Source organism: Sus scrofa, chromosome 14 (assembly GCF_054392235.1).
Source record: "Sus scrofa isolate SSC_HxYL_T2T_F1_AM1 chromosome 14, Sscrofa_HxYL_maternal_Yorkshire_Landrace_v2.0, whole genome shotgun sequence".
NCBI classification, from domain to species: domain Eukaryota; kingdom Metazoa; phylum Chordata; class Mammalia; order Artiodactyla; family Suidae; genus Sus; species Sus scrofa.
The window spans coordinates 143,760,460-143,781,366 of record NC_139396.1 but is presented as its reverse complement, the minus strand read 5'-3'; the positions used below and the strand labels follow the sequence as shown (position 1 = coordinate 143,781,366).

The 20,907-nt window shown below is 42.2% G+C and overlaps 1 protein-coding gene across 5 annotated transcripts in view; it reads right to left on the bottom strand.

Annotated features, from left to right (window-relative positions):
* Positions 1 to 20,907, bottom strand: part of RBM20 (RNA binding motif protein 20) — a 243,283-nt gene that overhangs the window by 185,923 nt on the left and 36,453 nt on the right. The gene's annotated exons all lie outside the window — the stretch shown is intronic.

The window sequence follows — 20,907 nt, the reverse complement described above, 5'->3', positions numbered from 1 at the left end:
CTCCAGAGCCACAGCAACATCAGATCCGAGCCTCGTCTGTGACCTACACCACAGGTCACAGCAATGCCAGGTCCTTAACCCACTGAGCAAGGCTAGGGATCAAACCCGCAACCTCATGGTTCCTAGTCGGATTTGTTTCCACTGCACCATGATGGGAACCCTCATTTCTTTTACATACAGGCAAATAATGTATGTATTTCTCAGATAAAAGGTAACATACTATCTATTATTTCTGTACCTTGCTTTTTTTCACTTAACAACACACCCTGGAGATCATCCCATAGCTATATCTAGAGATCACCCTCCTTCCCTTTTTTGGTGGGTTTTGTTTTGGGGTTTTTTTTTTTCTTTTTCTGCTTTTTAGGGCTGCAGGTGTGGCATTGGAAGTTCCCAGGCTAGGGGTTGAATCAAAGCTGCAGCTGCCAGCCTACGCCACAGCAACCCAGGATCCCAACTGTGTCTGGGACCTATACCACAGCTCATGGCAACATCGGATCACCAACCCACTGAAGGGGGCCAGGGATAGAACCCATGGCCTCGTGGATACTAGTTGGATTCGTTGCCACTGAGCCACAACAGAAACTCCCCCTTCCCTCCTTTTAATCAATCACAGATTTGATGTGGATTGTGATGGTCCCCAGGCAGGACTGGTTCCTATCCACACCCACGCCACTGAAGAGCATGTCCCCTGAGCATCCCTCTCCCACAGTGTCCTTCCAGCGTCTGAGGTTAGCACTTTGACAAGTATTATCACATTGACGCTAGCAGCCCCATTTTACACCTGAAGAAAGGAAAGAGCAGGAGGTTAGGTAAGCCTGCCCAAGGCCACACAGCTAGCAAGGAAGTCAGGAGCCAAGATGCATACTCAGGCATTCCAACACCAGCCTTTAACTTGGGCTACGGTGCTGCTTCTCCATTCTAGACCCTCAGCACCTCTCGCCCAACAAGTACAAGGGCCTCCCAACTGATATTCCCACCACTAAGGACACAGTTACACACACACACACACACACACACACACTCACTCTGCCGATTATCCTCTCTTCTCCAGTAACCATGTAATCTCTCCAGAGCACCAATCTCATTACAGCAGACCCCAGCTTACAAAGGGCTACTCGAAAGTTAACATCCGAGGTCCGTACCTTGAGACACATGGTTCTCTATCACCAGTGTCCTGACTTTTCTACATCCTCAGCTCTTGCCATTCCCAGCAACCCTATCCCCAATCCCTATCCCTACCCCTTAATTAAAAACACGATCTGGGAGTTCCCTTTGTGGCTCAGCGGTTAACGAACCCAACTAGGATCCATGAGGACACAGGTTCAATCCCTGACCTTGTTCAGTGGATTAAGCATCCAGCGTTGCTGTGAGCTGTGGTGCAGGTCACAGACACAGCTTGGATCCTGCATTGCTATGGCTGTGGCATAGGCCAGTGGCTGTAGTTCCGATTCAACCCCTAGCCAGGGAACCTCCATATGCTGCAGGTGTGGGCCTGAAAAGCAAAACAACAATAACAACAACAACAACAAAAACACACTCTGACCTCCAATCAAGTGGAATTACTCTGAGGCTCCCAATCTACCAAGGTCTCTCTCATCTCTGAAAATGCCTATCTTCTCCCACCTCCATCTAGACACCACCTTCCCCCCTGTAGGCCCAGCCTCAGAATCAGCTCAGCATAACCTCCTCAGACAGATGGGCTAGTCCTCCCCAGACCCGCTTCCTCTGCCCTTCAAATCCCACAGCACCTGCTAGAACATGGGTCTCACTCTCATACCCTCTAACCGCTCAACCTCTTCTCTACCTGCTCCTAGGTAGTCATTTTATTAGGTCTTCTCTTTGTTCACCCTTCCAGGATTGTGTATGCAACAAAGGAAATGTGAATATTTGTATATTCAAGTATATATACATATTATGTATAATGTATACATATATTTTACATACATATTATATATTTTTTCCTGGTCTCCTCTTTTCTTACACAAAAGGTAGTGAACTATGCACACTTTCTGCATCCTGCCTTTTCTCTTTGATATATCCCTAGCATTTCTCTGTTGCAACACAGAGAGATGGTCCTCATTGCATGGCAGGATATAGCCACCTTTATTTACTAATCCCATTATAGGACATAGCCCCTGTTTAAAGGGACTGAGTGAGATCCAAGCCCTGCTGCTCTTCATCCAATACCAAGATCCCACCAAATGCACAGCTCAGATCTCTGCCAAAGAGAGTCCAAGGGGACTGGCCACTGCCAAAGCCAGGCCATGCTAGGAGCACTAAGTTACTGACACCAGGTCCAAGGGGAGCAGCCCAGGTTCTGTACCATTTTGTACTGCCAAGAATCACACAGGAGCAGAGGCTATGGCCTTCCAATATCCTGCATTTTCATTTCAGGTTCCTGAATCACAAAACTCAGATCCTGTAGCCCATCAAAGAGGAAGGAAACAAATGCCATCATGTGTCAATGACTAAGCTTGGCATTTCATCTAATCTTTCAACAAATATTTAGGGAGCTGCTTCTAGGTACCAGGTATTATTCTTAGATGCTGGGGTTGTGAATCATTGAATAAGACACTCCAGAACAGGCAGGATGGGAGGAAATAATAGGCAATAAAAACATAATAAATAAGTAAAATAAGTAAGTGATGTAATCTGTTAGAAGTTAAGTGCTATGGAAAAAAATAGAACAAAACAAGGGAGTTTGGACTGGAAGACACAGGGTACAATTTAAATAGGGTGGTTAGAGCATATCTCAGTGGGAAATCATGGCAAATAACTTACATTATGGGCAACCCCTTTTTGCAGCTGCCACAGGTTAACTGTCATCACCATTGCCACAATTAAACTGTCATCATCACAATATCAATGTAACAATTAAGTATCCGAGTGTTACAGATGTCTCCAGTTGTACTGTTTCAGAAACTGCTTGAAATAAGCAGAGTGTTCATTCAAGGCTTAAAAATTTTTTTGTGATCCAAAAATTTCTTGTTGAAAACTTTGATGCAATGGGGCTGTATTTATTTATTTATTTATTTATGTTTGGCCACGCCTGCAGCACGTGGACGTTTCCAGGCCAGGGACTGAACCCATACCACAGCAGCAACCCCAGCTGCTGCATCGACAACACCAGATCCTTAACCCACTGCTCCACAAGAGAACTCCCAATGGGGCTTTTTTTTTTTTTTTTTTTGTCTTTTTGCTATTTCTTTGGGCTGCTCCCACGGCATATGGAGGTTCCCAGGCTAGGGGTCTAATCGGAGCTGTAGCCACCGGCTTACACCAGAGCCACAGCAACGCAGGATCCGAGCCGCGTCTGCAACCTACACCACAGCTCACGGCAACGCCGGATCGTTAACCCACTGAGCAAGGGCAGGGATCGAACCCGCAACCTCATGGTTCCTAGTCAGATTCGCTAACCACTGCGCCACGATGGGAACTCCCCCAATGGGGCTTTAAGAGGTGTTCCAAGTGGTCACATCCCCCACTTCTCCTATTTGAACTAAATCTCACACAAGAAATTTGGCCTGGAAATTGCCTGTCCCTTTAAAGGTACAATCAAGTCCCTGGCTGGAGGTGACAGTGAGACAGAGAGTCAGGTTACATCATGACACACGTGTTCAGCACTTCCTTCCTATGCTCCTGTCCCTGTGTCATTTTTTTGTTTGTTTTTTTTTTTTTTTTTTTTTTTGTCTTTTTGTCTTTTTGCCATTTCTTGGGCTGCTCCTGCGGCATATGGAGGTTCCCAGGCTAGAGGTGGAATAGGAGCTGTAGCGGCCGGCCTACGCCACAGCCACAGAAACGCAGGATCCGAGCCGCGTCTGTGACCCTACACCACCGCTCACGGCAACGCTGGATCCTTAACCCACTGAGCAAGACCAGGGATCGAACCCGCAACCTCATGGTTCCTAGTCGGATTCGTCAACCACTGTGCCATGATGGGAACTCCTTTTTTTTTTTTTTTTTTATGTTTTTGATCCTGTAGGAAGCCCACCCTCTATCAGAAGCGCCACTGCTCTCTCACATTGGTTTCTTGGGATACTTACTTCCTGTGTCTGAGCCCCTCTCACACACACCCCACCACTTATACCACCTCTCCAAACATAAAAGCAGAATATTTGTCTCTCTCTTGGCCTTTTGGACAGGCAGCCCACACAAAACATGAGCTGGAGAAAACCAAGCGTTGGCCTCATCTCAAACCTCAGCCGTGAGGCCCTCCTGAGTGGTTTTTTTCATCCCCAAGTCAATGAGATCAACAGTTAAGCTGCAGTTAAGTTGCTCCTTTCCTCATGTGTTCAGCAAACTACATGCCAGAGACCCTGCCAGACACAGGGAACACCAAGGTGAATGACAGGGGCCCTGCCTGCAAAGACCCCACAGGGTTTTTAGGGGAGACCAACAAGACGTGAGTGTGGGGTAAAGGCTACAGTAGAGGCCACGGGTGTTACAGGAAACAGGCACCGCCAAGGCCCCTTCCCCCCTGGGGCCAGGGAGAACTCCCTTGAAGAGGGGAGGTCTCAGCACAATCCATCAACACAAAAGAAATGTTCCAGTTGAGGAGAGAGAAGGTCGTAGAAGGTAGAGGGATGAGAAGGGCAGCCAAGACAGAGCAGGCCCCGGGCTGGGAGTTCCTGTTGTGGCTCAACTGGTTAGGAACCTGACTAGTATGTGTGAGGATGCAGGTTCCATCCCAGGCCTCGATTACTAGCTTAAGGATCCCGTGTTGCTGTGAGCTGTGGTGTAGGTCACAGACAGGGCTCGGATCCTGTGGGCTATGGTGTAGGCTGGCAGCTACAGCTACAATTCAACCCCTAGCCTGGGAATTTTCATATGCCACAAGTCCCACATTAAAAAAAAAAAAAAAAAAAAAAAAAGGAACAAGCCCAGGGTTGGACAGCTAAGTAGGGCCCAGAAGGGGCTTCTAAGCATCTGAACCTCAACCTACAGGCAATAAGCAGATGACATGGTCAAGGCTGTGCTGGTAGAGGGAAAAGAAAGATCCATGGACGGGCCATGCTGGAGGCTGGGGAGAAGCTGGGAGGCCCCCGGCAGTGGCGGTGGGTGCGGGAAGGGTTCCAAAGGAAGGAAGGAGCAGTGCCATTTGGAACCGGGTCAAAGGGTCTGGCTCTGAGCCTGGGCTCTCCGATCATTGGCTGGAGGACCCTGAACTGCTAGTACTTACTTAATCCCTACCTACTTCACAGGGTTGTTGGAGGATTAAATGGGATAACCTAGGAGGAAAAACAGTGCTGTCCACTCAACCCCGGCACTGTGGCATCTCTAGACCCCTCAGTACTAGGAGACTTGAAAGCACCCTCCCAGGCTCGTATGTTTTCTCTGCTCACTGAACTTCTCTGATAGTTGAGTGGCCTTTGGTAAATCTGGTCTTCCTTCTGGACCTGGCTTCCTTTCCTATAAAACCAGAGAATTGAATTAGATGATCTCTAGGGACACTTTAGCTTGTTTTCTTTCTTTTCTTTTCTTTTTTGCTTTTTAGGGCCACACCTGCACCTGCGGTATATGGAAGTTCCCAGGCTAGGGGTTTAATGGGAGCTACAGCTGCTGGCCACAGCAACACCAGATCCAAGCCATGTCTGTGATCTACACCACGGCTCAAGGCAACACTGGATCCTTAACCCACTGAGTGAGGCCAGGGATCGAACCTGCATCCTCATGGTTACTAGTTGGATTTGTTTCCACTGAGCCACGATGGCAAGTCCCTCAGCTTGTTTTCTTATTCATCTTCTGCCCATCTCCAGGGTAATAATTATTTGTCAAATGAAAGATTATTGAAGGAATAGGCATCAATAGAAGAAGAGAAAAAAAACTGTCAGTGATTGACACTGAAAACTAAGATGACAAAGTGTGTATTCTTTAAAAGCTTTGAAGTTTGATATTAGTAAATTATCTCCATTCGAAAACACAGTCATGAAAACTCAAAGGTGTTTTCACGCCCCAAAATGATTCTTGTGTATAACATCTGTGCTCCCAAAAGGTTAAATTATCATGGGCGTAGATATTTACCCAAGAAAACCAAAAGACATGTTTACATGAAAACTTGCCAAAGGGGTAGTTCCCATTGTGGCTCAGGGATAATGAACCCAACTAGTAACTATGAGGATGCAGGTTTCATCCCTGGCCTCCCTCAGTGGGGTAAGGACCCAGTGTGGCCGTGAACTGCAGTGTAAGTCAAAGACAAGGCTCTGATGGAGCATAATGTGGCTGTGGTATAGGCCGGCAGCACAGCTCCAGTTAGACCCCTAGCCTGGGAACTTTCATATGCTGCAGGTGCAGCCCTAAAAAGACAAAAACAAAACAAAACACTTGCAAAGGGGAGCTCCCTGGTGGCTTAGCAGGTTAAGCATTCTTCATTGTCACTGCTGTGGCTCATTGTCACAGCTGTGGCTCAGGTTCAACTCCTGGCCTGGGTGTGGCCAAAAAATTAATATAAATAAAACATGAAAAGAAAAAAAAAATGGAGTTTCCATCATGGCTCAGTGGTTAATGAATCTGACTAGTATCCAAGAGGACTCAGGTTCGATCCCTGGCCTCACTCAGTGGGTTAAGAATCTGGCGTTGTCATGAGCTGTGGTGTAGGCAGGCAGCTACAGCTCCAGTTCCACCCCTGGCCTGGAAACCCCCATATGCTGCCTGTGCGGCCCTAAAAAGCAAACAAAGTGAAACCACGAAAAGTAATGTTCATACAGCTTTATTTTTAATAACCAAAAAACTGGAAACAACCTGAACGTCCATCAACAGGTGAATGGATAAATAATTTATGATATATCCACAAAATAGAGTACCACTCAGCAATAAAAAAGACCAAACTTTTGATAATATGCAAAAGAACAGATGGACCTTAAGATCATATGCTGAATGAAAACCCACCAAATGAGAGAAAATACTTGCAAATCATATATCTGACAAGGGTCTAATTTCCAGAATTTATAAAGAACTCTTACAATTTAACATCAAAAAGATAAATAACTCAATATTAAAAAGAAACAAAGGACTCAAATAGACATTTCTCTAAACAAGATGTAAACACAAAAAGCACATGAAAAGATGCTCATTAGTCATTAAAGAAATGCAAATCAAAACCACAGTGAGATACTACTTCATACCCATGAGGATGGCCATAATGTTTCTTAAAAAAGGAAAATAACAAGGGTTGGCAAGATTGTGGAGAAAAGAGAAGCCTCATCTATTGCTGGTAGGAATGTCAAATAATGCAGCCACTTTTGAAAACAGTCTGGAAGTTCCTCAATAAATTAAGCCCAGAATTAACATATGACTCAGCAATTCCACTTCAAGATACATACCCAAAAGAATTAGTAACAGGTGTTCAAGCGAAAACTTGCACACGAATTTTATAGCAGCATTGTTCACAATAGTCAAAAGATGGAAACAACCCAAATCCATCAACTGATGGTTGGAAAAACAAAACATCCTCTACCTAGACAATGGAATTTTATTCAGCAATAAAAAGGAATGAAGTATTGATACATCTTATAACATGGATGAACCTTGAAAATATTATGCTAAGGGAAAGAAAGCCTGATTCAAAAGGCCAGATATTGTATGAGTCCATTTTTATGAACTGTCCAGAATAGGCAAGTCTTAGAGATATAAAAAGTAGATTAGTGTTTGCCAAAGGCCTGGGGGTGAAGGGAATGGGGAATAACTGCCCAAAGGGGACAGGGTTTCCTTTTGGGGTGAAGCAAATGTTCTGGAGCTAGATAGCAGCAGCAGTCAAACAACACTGTAAATGTATTTAATACCACTCAACTACACTTTAAAATAATTAAAATAGGAGTGCCCTGGTGGCTCAGTGGGTAAAGGATCTGGCATTGCCACTGCTATGGCTTGGGTCACTGCTGTGGCGCAGGTTTGATCCCTGGCCCAGGAAATTCTGCATGCCACAGGTGCGGCCAAAAATAAATAAATAAATAGGAGTTCCCACTGTGGCACACAGCAAGTCAAGGATCCAGCGTTGTCTCTACAGTGGCTTAGGTAGCTGCTGAGATGGGGAGTTGACCTCCAGCCCAGGAACTTCCACATGCTGTAGGTGCAGCCAATAAAATGAAGTAAGCTACAGTGGTTAATGTTTCATGTATTTTACCACAGTTTTTAAAAATTATTATTTCCCCAAAAATCATTATGTTGAGTGAAATAGGCAGACAACAAAAAGAGTATATAATGATTTCACTTGCATAAAATTCTAGAAAATGCACACTCATCTACAGTGCTAGAAAGCAGATCACTGGTGGCCTGAGGAGAAGGGGGTTAAAGGAAAGACAGAGGGACAAATTACAAATGGCATGGAGAAACTCTTGAGGGTGAAAAAATGTTTACTTTCTTGATTGTTTGATGGATGCTTTAAATATGTGCAGCTACACATGTACTCCAATGTTCACTGCAACACTATAAATAATAGCCAAGACATGGAAACAACCTAAATGCCCATCGACAGAGGAGTGGATAAAGGAGATGTGGTACATCCACATAATGAAATATTACTCAGCCATTAAAAGGAAAGAAATAATAGCATTTGCAGCAACATGGATGGACCCAGAAATTATCATGCTAAGTGAAGTCAGTCAGACAATGAGACACCAACATCAAATGCTATCACTTACATATGAAATCTAAAAAAAGGACACAATGAACTTCTTTGCAGAACTGATACTGACTCATAGACTTTGAAAAACCTATGGTTTCCAAATGAGACAGGTTGGGAGGTGGGGGGATACACTGAGGGTTTGGGATGGAAATGCTATAAAATTTGGTTGTGATGATTGTTGTACACCTATAAATGTAATAAAATTCATTAAGTAATTAAAAAAAATAAAATACATATGTACAGCTTAGTGTACTCAATTATAGCCCTGTAAAATTTTAAAAAGACCCCAAAATGTTTTAAAAATTATCGATGGACCTGTAAATTCTCAGAGTTCTTAAATTTCTACTTAAAATACACTGAGGAACTCACTATTTAAAGGATCTGTACTCTAAACCCTTTGGAAAGTCAAAAGCAAACAATCCTTCCCTGATTTATTGATTCTATTAAGCCTGCTTTTTACATTCAGTAGTTTCTTAAAGCAAAAGAACACCTGTAACAATGTCTGCTAAAACCATTCAGGAGTACAGTCTGGTGGAGACTAAGCGAGCCTGATGTGGCCATGTTTCAAGTCAGAAATTCTTTTAGCTATTAATAGGAGCCTAGGACACTTTAATCATTGCTGAATCCTGGTTTTTGAATTAGTTCAAAAATGATCTGGTTGAACTTGGCAGAGGCTCACTCTGCAAATCAAATGATCATATCTGTTATTATTTTAGCACATGCTGAGAGGATTATAAGTGTTTATATACTCTCCATGAGCATCAAATTCAGATCTTGCCTAACATGCATAACAAGCAGAATAAGACAGTGAATCAAATGCCAGAGTCAGATTTGCTCGTGGAATTTAAATTGGGATATGGATTTCACTTTAAACCAAAAGGAAGACTTAGAGCTACAAGAAACAGGGGAAAAAGTGCCTTTAAATGGACTGCTTAGCTTGTCTCAAACTAAATTTGGCCTGCTTTCGAATTTATTTTAGCAATTTTTTCCTACAATATTTTCTTCGTAAATGATGGGTTTTCAATAAATTATTTTGAGGACGTAGATATTTATTTATTTATTTGTGCTTTTTAGGGCCGCATCCGTGGCATATGGAGGTTCCTAGGCTAGGGGTCAAATTGGAGCTACAGCTGCCAGCCTACGCCACAGTCACAGCAACGCAGGATCCGAGCCGAGTCTGCGACCTACACCATAGCTCACAGCAACACTGGATCCTTAACCCCTGAGCAAGGCCAAGGACTGAATCTGCATCCTCTTGGATGCTAGTCAGATTCGTTAACTGCTGAGCCACCACAGGAACTCCGAGGACGAAGATATTTAATAGAGATGACCTGGTCACCTGAATTTACATACCATTTTCCCATCCCAGCCCCACTCCACCAGTTCTTTCATAAATTCTATTTTTCTTAGCTTTGCTGAGTCCTTTTAAGTTTGTGACTTGAATGCCTCATCTGTAAATTGGGGAGAATAACACCAGTAATCTCACAGGATTGTTGTTGGATTAAATGATTAAGTGGATTAAACACACGTTAAGTGCTTAAACTAGTAGCTGACACACAGAAAGCACTCAAAGAATGTTAGCTGTTAGTCACTTTATTATTACTATTCCATTTTACAGATGAGAATATTGAGGTTCAGGGTTAGGGTGGCAAACCTTGAATCTAGAACCTGGAGAATGTCTGCTCCTGACGCTTTTCACTACTCTACACCACTTTCCCCACCCATACATATTTTGTGCATGAAAATAAGAGTACCAATCTGGAAGAGGCAAAAATAGCTGTGTAACTTAAATCTAAAAAGCATGGATAAATCGGTAGTCACAGACCAGCTCCAGGACTCATCCAGTTTAGGCTCCAAGGCAAGTCATCACTCATTTTTAAAGTCGGCTTCATATGGTGATTTTGAAAAGGGAGAGAAAAGCTTTCTGCAGAGAGTCAACAGAGCTTTGAGAATGCCCCCTAAATTGTGAGAGCTAGGCAAAAGTTATGTTACCATCAAGTTACTGCCTTCACCATTAAAAGGAATTTATATTCACTTTATATGGACATTAAAAAGCTCTACAGTCCAGGGTAGAATGTCTGCTGAAAGAGTTAAATTGAAAGTGGAAGGCCTATCAATTGAGTTCTTATCAAGTCAAAACTAGAAATCCAGAGGATCCAGATAATATCTGTGGGCTGATACAATGCAAACCTATTCACAAGACTGTCTGATTTAACCTACATAGCCAAACTAATTCACTCTAAAATGATATTTATTGTTCCTGTTCCACCTATTTCATTGAAGAATTTCTTAAAAACAAACAAACAAAAGGTCAAATTAAAAGATAAAACTACTAGGTGAAAGTGTGTTGGGAAACAGGATATTCAGAAGGTCTCCCTGTATTCGTGCCAAAGACAACTTACTAATCACAAAGAGAAAAAGGTCCTGTTGTGATGGAGAGATCTGGCAGTGACCATGTTAACTAAGGGATCGAACTTAGCGGACCACACATCACCCATAATATGCATATTCTTGCCAAAATGCTTAACCTGAATGTGATCTTGAGGAAGCCACAGACTCATCCAGATCATGGATCATTCCACAAGACAACTAGCCTGGAATCTTCGGTCATGAAGAACAGAAAAAGGCAAGCACTCTTGCTAAATTAAAAGAGACGCTGGAGTTCCCATCGTGGCAAAGCGGAAATGAATCTGACTAGTATCCATGAGGACACAGTTCGATCCCTGGCCTCGCTCAGTGGGTTAAGGATCCAGCATTGTGGGTTAAGGATCCAGCATTGCCGTGAGCTGTGGTGTAGGTCGCAGATGCGGCTCGGATCTGGCGTTGCTGTGGCTCTGGCATAGGCCAGCGGCTGTAGCTCTGATTAGACCCCTAGCCTGGGAACCTCCATATGCCACAAGTGCAGCCCTAAAAAAGACAAAAAACAAAATAATAATAAATAGATAAATAAAAGAGACATTGTAAACATATGCACTGAGAACCTGAACCAGGGAGGTTTAAAAATCGCTAAGTGAGGAGTTCCCGTCATGGCGCAGTGGTTAACGAATCCGACTAGGAACCACAAGGTTGCGGGTTCGGTCCCTGCCCTTGCTCAGTGGATTAACAATCCGGCGTTGCCGTGAGCTGTGGTGTAGGTTGCAGACGCGGCTCGGATCCCGCGTTGCTGTGGCTCTGGTGTAGGCTGGTGGCTACAGCTCCGATTGGACCCCTAGCCTGGGAACCTCCATATGCCGCAGGAGCGGCCCAAGAAATAGCAAAAAAAAAAAAAAAAAAAAAAAAAAAAAAAAAAAAATCGCTAAGTGAGACATTTTCTGACAACTGGAAAAAGTTAAAAATTGAGTGTTTACTAGGAAAATTATTTAGGTAAGACTGGTTTTCCTAACAATGACAACAGAATTATGGTTATGCTATTTACTTTCAAATCGGGAGAAAAATATGTGATGCTCAGCTTCTGTCTGGAAGGACAGAACAGAGTATGAGATGCTCCATAGAGACCCAGTCCACCCCCCACATGCAGAAAAACCTTTGGGGGAGAGATGAAAGGAGATAACATACCCAAAGAAGCTTTTCAAAATTCTTTTGCGGGAGGGAAGTGGTTGAGCAGACTAGGTCGGCAAAGGGTCAGTTTATGAATCTTCTCCGTTTCTCTCCCCCAGTTGCAGGCAAACAAAAGGGCAGCTAGCAGAAGATGTAACAGATGCAAAGATGAAGAGTCCTGTCACAGCCTGGCCACTACCTTGCTGTGTGACCTCAAACAATTTACTTGATTTCTCTGATGCTCACTTGTCTTACCTAGAAAAACAGGAGGGCTGGGCTATAGCAGCTCTCAGGTGTCTTCCAGGTCTAAAATCTAGGGTGCTAATGGCCAATTCAGTCTTAAAGAGAGTACAATTCCAACATGAAAGGTCCATTCCTACTTTTGTTTTTAAAAACAGAAATAGGGGAGTTCCTGTTGTGGCTCAGTGGTTAACGAATCCGACTAGGAACCATGAGGTTGTGGGTTCGATCCCTGCCCTTGCTCAGTGGGTTAAGGATCCGGTGTTGCCGTGAGCTGTGGTGTACGTTGTAGACGCAGCTCGGATCCTGCATTGCTGTGGCTCTGGTGTAGGCCAGCGGCTACAGCTCCGATTCGACCCCTAGCCTGGAAACCTCCATATGCCACAGGAGTAGCCCCAAAAAAGGCAAAAAGACAAAAAAAAAAAAAAAAAAAAAAGCAGAAACAGAAATAGGTTGTTTTATGATTAGAAAATTAATACATACCTATTGAAAAAAAAGTACAGAAAAGAAAGAAGACAGAGTTCCCATCGTGGTGCAGTGGAAACGAATCTGACTAGTATCCCTGATGACACAGGTGGGATCCCTGGCCTCCCTCAGTGGGTTAAGGATCCGGCCTTGCTGTGAACTGTGGTGTAGGTTGCAGACATGGCTCGGATCTGGGTTTCTGTGGCTTTGGTGTAAGCCAGCAGCTACAGCTCTGATTTGACCCCTAACCTGGGAACCTCCAAATGCTGTGGGTGCAGCTCTAAAAAGACAAAAAAAGAAAAAGAAAAAAAGACAAACCACTATCATTGAACCACTCAGAATCAGAAGCACTGTTAACAATTTTATATTTGTTTTTCCAGGCTTGCAGGCACCCACACACTCAGACACATTTTTAAAAAAAAAAAACATGAGATCCCTGTACATACGCTATTTGTAATTTTTTTAGCTAGTAACATTATATGTTTATATTCCATGTTAATAAACATAGAATAATGGCCTTTTTTTTTTTTTTTGCTTTTTAGGGCCATACTAGTGGCTTATGGAGATTCCCAGGCTAGAGGTCCAATTGGAGCTATAGCTGCCGGCCACAGCCAAATCCACAGCAACTAGAGATTCCAGCATCGTCTGCCACCTACACCACAGCTCACAGCAACCCTGGGTCTTTAACCCACTGATCGAGGTTAGGGATCTAACGCACAACCTCATGGTTCCTAGTTGGATTTGTTTCCACTGAGCCACGACAGGAACTCCAGAATGATGGCATCATTCTAATGGCTGAATGGTACATTCTATTATAACATGCACAGCACATGATTTATTTTCTCATCAAGAAACACCTAGGTGGCTTTTAATTTTTTGATCTTTTAGACAATGCGGCCATAAATATCCTTCTGTTCATCCTCTTTATGTAAATAAACGAAAGTCTCTAATCAAGATTGAATCACACAACCCACTTCCCGCTTTATACAAAAAGTTATCTCTTCAAGTATCAAATACAGGCTCTCCAAAACTCTCCGCTATCAGTGATCCTGCTCGTCCAGGAGGACACCAGGCTCGGGGAGACCCGGTCCTAGAAAGGCTCTGGAAACAATATTTGGTCTCTCTGAGTCAAGGAGCCCACACGGAAACCTGAGGCCCAGCCTGGAGAACGATGGTTTCTCTGCAAAGCGTTTTTCAGCAGCGAGCTCTGGGCAAGTCTGCAGCCCACGCTGGGGCCAACGAGAATGCGGGGAACCATTTAGGAGTCGGAGTCCCGGCAGCCAGCCGCTCCCAGAAACTTCTGTCACGGCTATGCTTATGTGCTTATGTTTTCTGCCTCTAAAAACAGTAACATCATCAAACATGCTCCCACCTGCTTGCATTGAAGACAATTGACTTTCAACACATGCACATTACTGGATCTGTCTCCTGAAACAAGAACAGTGCTCTTTTTGCAAACTCAAGTATTCACTTTAACCTTCCAAATAATTAACATTCCAAAATAATTGTTTTTATTTTTTTAAGTTTATAATAATAACAGCAGGAAACACCCTCCTTTTCACTAATATCAGTATGTACATGTCTGTCTTAAAATTATGTCACTGACCCAAATGCACTTTGCAAATGTCGGAGAAGACATTTCATTCTCCTTGTGGTTATGGTCGCTTGTGTGAGTGATGAATCTCACAAACAGGTATTTATGCCCATGACTAAAACGGAACTGATAGGGGATATATTCTCCATCAGATGTCAAAAGGAAAGCAGAGGCCTTCCAGCAAAATGACCACTCAGCAATATTCCTGGGGATTCACGTAACTTTATTCTTGGAAGGAACTGACATTGATCACTTCCAGTCCCTGGAGAAGCTGGATTAGGAGGGTTAATTGGCTTGTCCAGGTCACCCGCTCCCAATCCAAAGTTTCCTTCTTCTCTCTGACCCTCTTTGTCAGAAACCCAATAATTAATTGGAGGCAAAGATGCTCATTTTACACTTGACAACACTGGAAAGATTCTACTCAATAATGTCTTCAAAACAAAGCAAAAGAAGTAACAGTGAAATTCATGTCTTTATATATTACCTTGTCTACTCCAGCATCCTGATACTGGAGGTCAGGTTTAAGGGCAGGTCTAATAAGAGACAAACCCATATCTGGAAGACAGTCTACAGACAAGTTGCAAAACCAGAAAGTATTTAAGATGTTCAGACGGTCGTGAATGGAGGTTTCCAGGTTCAGGTCAGAGTGGAAGTGGCAAATGAAAACTGAAGGGGTCATTACTGTGATCGAGAGAAAGCAGGTGCAGGGAAAGGGCGGCAGCAAATGGCCCTGGTGCATCCCTAAAGCAAATACCCACATTAAAGGAGGAAAAAGTGGCGTGAAAACTATCTTCATGGGGTGACAACCACCCCCAAATGCAGGCATGACCCCCAGCCTTTTGTTTCTGAACACACGGAGAGATTTATTTGGCGAGCTGAGCTGCAAATTATTAACACATCCTCATACAACTTACTAAATGGCTCCCTTTTTGCTCATTAAGTACATTCACATCAATATGGACCATCCCCCTGACAGAGCTGCTGTCATCAAGCTGGAAAAGTTCCCTTGTAAACCATCAGGGGACTTATTTATCTCATAAAATCTAGCAAGAATTGCAGGAAAGGGGAGGATCAATTAACTTGGCTGCAACTTCTGCCACTGTAAAGACTTTATCATATTAGATGGATATATGCATTAAATCCAAGACACCCCAAACTTGCTGTCTTGTAAATGTCAAAGACTGAAACCTTAGTTGGGTGGAATTAAGCAGTGACCACCCATTGAGCCAGGCAAAATATCAGCCAGCCGCCAGCACCCCCTTGGTTGCTGGAAACCAAATTCACATTCCTGGTTCAAAAATATGCCTTCTTAATTAAAGTCAGGATTTCCCAGTCTTCTCACTGGTGGGAACAAGCAAATGAAGATAACGTATACATCACTAAGACCCAGCCAGGTTTATAACCAGAAAGGGAATTGCCATGTGCTCCTTTCTGCAAGCCACTAATTACCATCTTTGTCCTAAATCTGGAATACAGATCAATTTACTTTCTGCAAAACTTTTCAATGCACTATTCTAAAAACAGCTACCAGTCACACCAGCTGTGGATCCACAGCAACTTTCCCTGTTAAAATACAGAAAATCGTATCAGACCATCCCAAACAAGATAATTACTGTGGCAAGAAATAAAAATCAGATTAAGTGGGATTTTGTGGCACAGGAGACCCCTTCAAGCTTTTGCCTGATGGAGGAGACGAGGGAGGATGAGGGAGGGGGAGCCCTGCCTCTGAATTGGTCTTCAGAGTTTTAACTCCACTATCTCAAGCTTCTTCCATTCTTGCTTTCCAAGTTTAGCCCAGTCCATTTTAATTCTATCCCTTGGTGAGACCTCAGTTCCTTACATTTAGTAGATTCTTGTTTATCAAAGCTATGAACTGAGCTCTATTGGTTTGTTTACTTGAAGATTAGCTGTTGTGGGCAGGGAAGAAAGATTAGTTTAACTGGGGTCAAGAAGCTACAGCCGCAAGAAAAATAAATCAGAGAGAGAGAGAGTAACTGGATAATGGGGGATCATTTCACTGTGAGTCAGTCCTGGTGGGTTCCCCCCACCCCATAGCTATATGCAAAGACAGAGAGATGGCAACAGATCAACACCCACATTCCAAGTGACAGATATGGGCTTTTAAAATTATTAATTTGATAAACTGCTAAGGCAGTAGCAAAAGAGTAAGAGGACAGAAGAATAAAATGGGTGATAAAACTTGTCTTCTTTTGTCCTTGGAGCAGGGGCATTAGAACAGCTCTATGTACACCATATGTATAGCCATTTACTGTGACTAATGGGAATAATGTACTATATTTCATAATACTGATCTCTTTCGCAACCTGAGAAAAACTCAAAACTAGATGGCTATCCATACTGTCTAAAAATACTTATCACAACAAACTCTCAAGCAAAATTTCTTTTTAAAAAAATTATCTTAACAGGCTTTCTTGTGAAGCCAAGAAAGTTTTCAGAATGCTAAGAAACGAACCCACCCTCTATCCTTCCCTGTTGTGGATAAATGCTTAATCCTCTCAGATGTTTTCTCCTGCCGAATGCCCGCCTTACGTGCTGTTTAAGATGGTGTTTAAAATTTTCAAAATTCCTTCTATGAGTGTATCCCTGTTCCCCCTAAAAATGGACTCAAACCGACGTTTGAAACGGGCACAGATGTGAGAAATTCCATCCTCTTTCTAGAAAAGCACCAAGTATAAGTTGAGGTAAAGTCTCGTTTTGGCAAATTCTTATTTCCTCCCCGATTCGGGGTGTAACTATCAGCAGACTCATCAAAATGGGTGGACATCACATATAACTTGCCTGTGTAGCACTCTCTAAGAGTTATGTGGAGATCCTTCCAAATGTAAAACATCTATAAAATTAACTGCAATCAGAATGACTACATGTAACATTTTCTAGACTGAATCGGGGAGCACTTTGCTCTGAAAACAGCCGGCCAGCATCCTAACGCTGTGCATTAGACTATAAACTTTAGGGAGCAAGGCTGGATTTATATCTTTGTAAGTCACAAACACATGCATGTGACCCTATCAAATACTAAACTGAAACTTTTTCTATTTCCACAGTTGATCTTTATACGTCTCGTACCGAAATAATCTGGAAAGGAAAAAATAAATCATCTATTCACAAATTAAATACACCTGATACCATCCATTAACCAGGAGCATTTCACTGCAAATCAAATAATTCAGGAAAATCACCTGTGTGCTCTCCTCAAAAAAGATGTGTGCGCTTATTTGGTTAATTTTCACCATGATTAACGTCACACTTTCTAACTGCCTCTGACAAGTGACTCCAATATTGCCCACAGAACTAAAGGGCTCTGTTTTCATTCTGAGGAGAGTTTTAAAACTTACAACCTAAAATTGTAATTTCTGATGTTCATCAAGGTTAATAAATAACTTCGTATAAATCAAGGGTTCGATCTGATTATAAAACACAAAATTTCAATATAAAATATTTTTGGAAATAAAATATTGTGAATATATGAGGAGATAAATCCTTGTAAAACATTCGCCAACACATACCACTATTGCCTTACTTCTGATTATATGAAGACATATATATATGTATTTAAACCCTCAAATTACTCTGATTTCCTAAACTCATCCCAAATGTCCTCTTAGGGTGTTATCTGTATTTCTTGTTGTCCAAATGGCTTACATAATGCTTTATGTTTTACCCAATAATATCTCCACATTGGCCAGCTTAAAGAATGTACTTTAAAACGATATCTTACAAGATATTAGTTATATGTGTCTAAACATGGCTGATAATCCATTATAGGTAATTCGATATTGGCCAGGAATCAGGGGTTAACAAGAGCAAAGAGGTCACGGATCCCTCTTGACTGAAGCTAACAGTGCAACAATGAGAAAACTAAATATACCTGAATAGGACAAAGGTACTCCACAGTAATTAACTTCTGGCATAATCTTCATAAATGCCGAGACTGGATTCCATAAAATAAAGACCAAAATTAGTCACATTATTCACCGTAATACCTCATTCTCTTGAGACCAAGCAAAACATAGGTGAGCGGGATTTTGGTTTTTATTAGGATCAGGACTGTTATTTTAACAAAGTCATCGACTCTATCCAAAACGGAAAACCATCATTAAGGAAAATCAGTAAACAGAGACATTAAGAAGTGAAAAAATTCTTGTACTCCTTAAACACTAAGCAACATGAAGAAGTTTGATATCCTGATCATTTTTAAAGCAATCAAAACTTCTCTTACAAATTACATAATAGCCTTACTCAAACAACTAGGAAAAAAAAATACAGGTTCTCCCCAAAAAATGTATTTAACATGCCATCCACTAGAGGAGAATTTCATCCAAATCTCTGGCTCACAAAACTCAAATCAAGTGGCGGACAATTTTGCGGCTGAGGGCAGCCTCGCCCCGCTACATTTTCTCAAAGATGGCTGATGCAAACAGCACCTCATAACTACATAAGAATGGTTGCTCAGATTAAATTATGCAAACGCAGTTTCAAAATAACCTGCTCAAGTTTCAGCGCATTAAAGATGGACCTGCAAAGCATTTGCCCTGTTATGCCTGGTTCCAGGGGAATTTCAGTGGGTACGGAGGGGAGCGCAAACCCCAAATCAGCCTTATAAAGAAAGACTCAGAAACATAAGCGCACAAAACATCAAATCCCATGAGCACATTCACTGGCCTTGGACCTGGTGCCTGAACACCGATCTGTCACAGGCAGAGCCATCAGGCACTTCTTTGAATCTCCATCCTGGACTAACAGTGGAAGGGGCCATCTTTGAAGAGCTCAGGCTTATCTATTAAAGTAAGATATTCCAGAAGTGGAATTTTTTAAATGGGGATGAATTTACAGGTAAATTACTTATTACATAAGGTAAGTGAAATAGTTGACATGATCCGTTTCCCACAAAATGACCTTTATTTCCAACCTGGTAATATTTCACAATCAGACATCTATCTACAAAGATTTTTCTGTGAACATACAATTCTTAGTTTTTTCCTAATTAAAAGTAAATGAAAGGAAAATGCAGGGTGATTACAATACCAAAGCAAACTCAATAAAATTACTGTGTAGCCTAATCTCAAGCCGCAAGACACTGTATGGCAAAAAGCACGTTTGATGTGTCCCAATTAATAATCAATTAATTAGATGGGGTTTTTTTGTTTTTTGTTTTTTGTTTTACTAAATAAACTTTAGGTTTTAAACATTTTTTCTCTGGTAGTTTATACTTATATTAAGGACTAAAGAGAAATTTTAAGTAATAATGTACTTAAACTGTCCATCATATTTAGTAAATCCTAGCTGAAATTATTTGCAAAACAATAGGAAGAGAATAACAGTATAAAATATTTTCCATTTCAAATAGTTAGCTACGTAAGTAGTTGACAGTTATATAAAATCAAACCAAAGCAAAAAGTTGTCCATAAATAGAGCTTTTAATATTCTACCAGTCAAAAAAAAAAGGGAACCATTTTGTTCTGAGACATACTAGCGTTCTTTGATGTCAAACTTAAATTTTCACTATTTCTATTGCATAAGTCAGTCTTAAAATACAATATTTACTTCTTTTTATGCTCCATCACTGGTTATTTCCCTTACCACTACGTGTTAATAAGTTTATGTAACTCAAAGCATCAATACAACAGCGGTGGAAAACCTCTGCTGGATTCCACAGGATTGATTTTGCTGTCCTTGTGTATATTTCCCTAGTTTTCTCCAGTTTCACCCAAGCACTCATCATTCAGACATTCCTACACTTCTTAAACTAGGTTTGAGGACTTCATTACAAGCTGAGGGAAACCTTTAGGAGAATAAAGATCCTTCAAACACACCAACATTCTAGGCCTTAAAACTGTCAAACAAAATCTCGAAAGAACAAACGAAACCTCACCGTTTTCCTTTTGTGTCCCCCATATTGGCTGAAAGAGCTTCTCAGAGCCTATTGATCATCCCCAATCTTACCCACGCACTGGGCCTGCCGGCCCAGATAAGTCGCGACCCAAGCCGCATAGTTCACCCGAATCACAAGATGGTAACATTAATGGTAAAACGGTGGCGCGGCTGAGAACTCTTCGCAAGGGCCTTCTTGCAGCGTGTAAACCCTTCTTTCCGGGCAAAGCAAAACATGCTGTCTACAAGCCCTCAGCACCTTTTTCACCCAGTATCACTGGTTGACTTCAGGGGCACCATTAACGGTGGTTTCTTCGGGCATTTTACTTACACACCCTCCCGCGCGCGCACACACACTCACGCACGGCTCTCTATACATTCTCGCGGCCTCTTGGGAATAAAAAGATGAAATATTACCTCTGGGTCATTTCCCCCCGGTTTGAGCTATTTTAGTACAAAATATCCAGTAACGTCCCGGAAGATTAGAGAAAGGGGATGAGGAAGAACGCGATTATTTTCCCCAGATAGCTAGGCTTCCCTCTCCCCAAGCTCATGAACA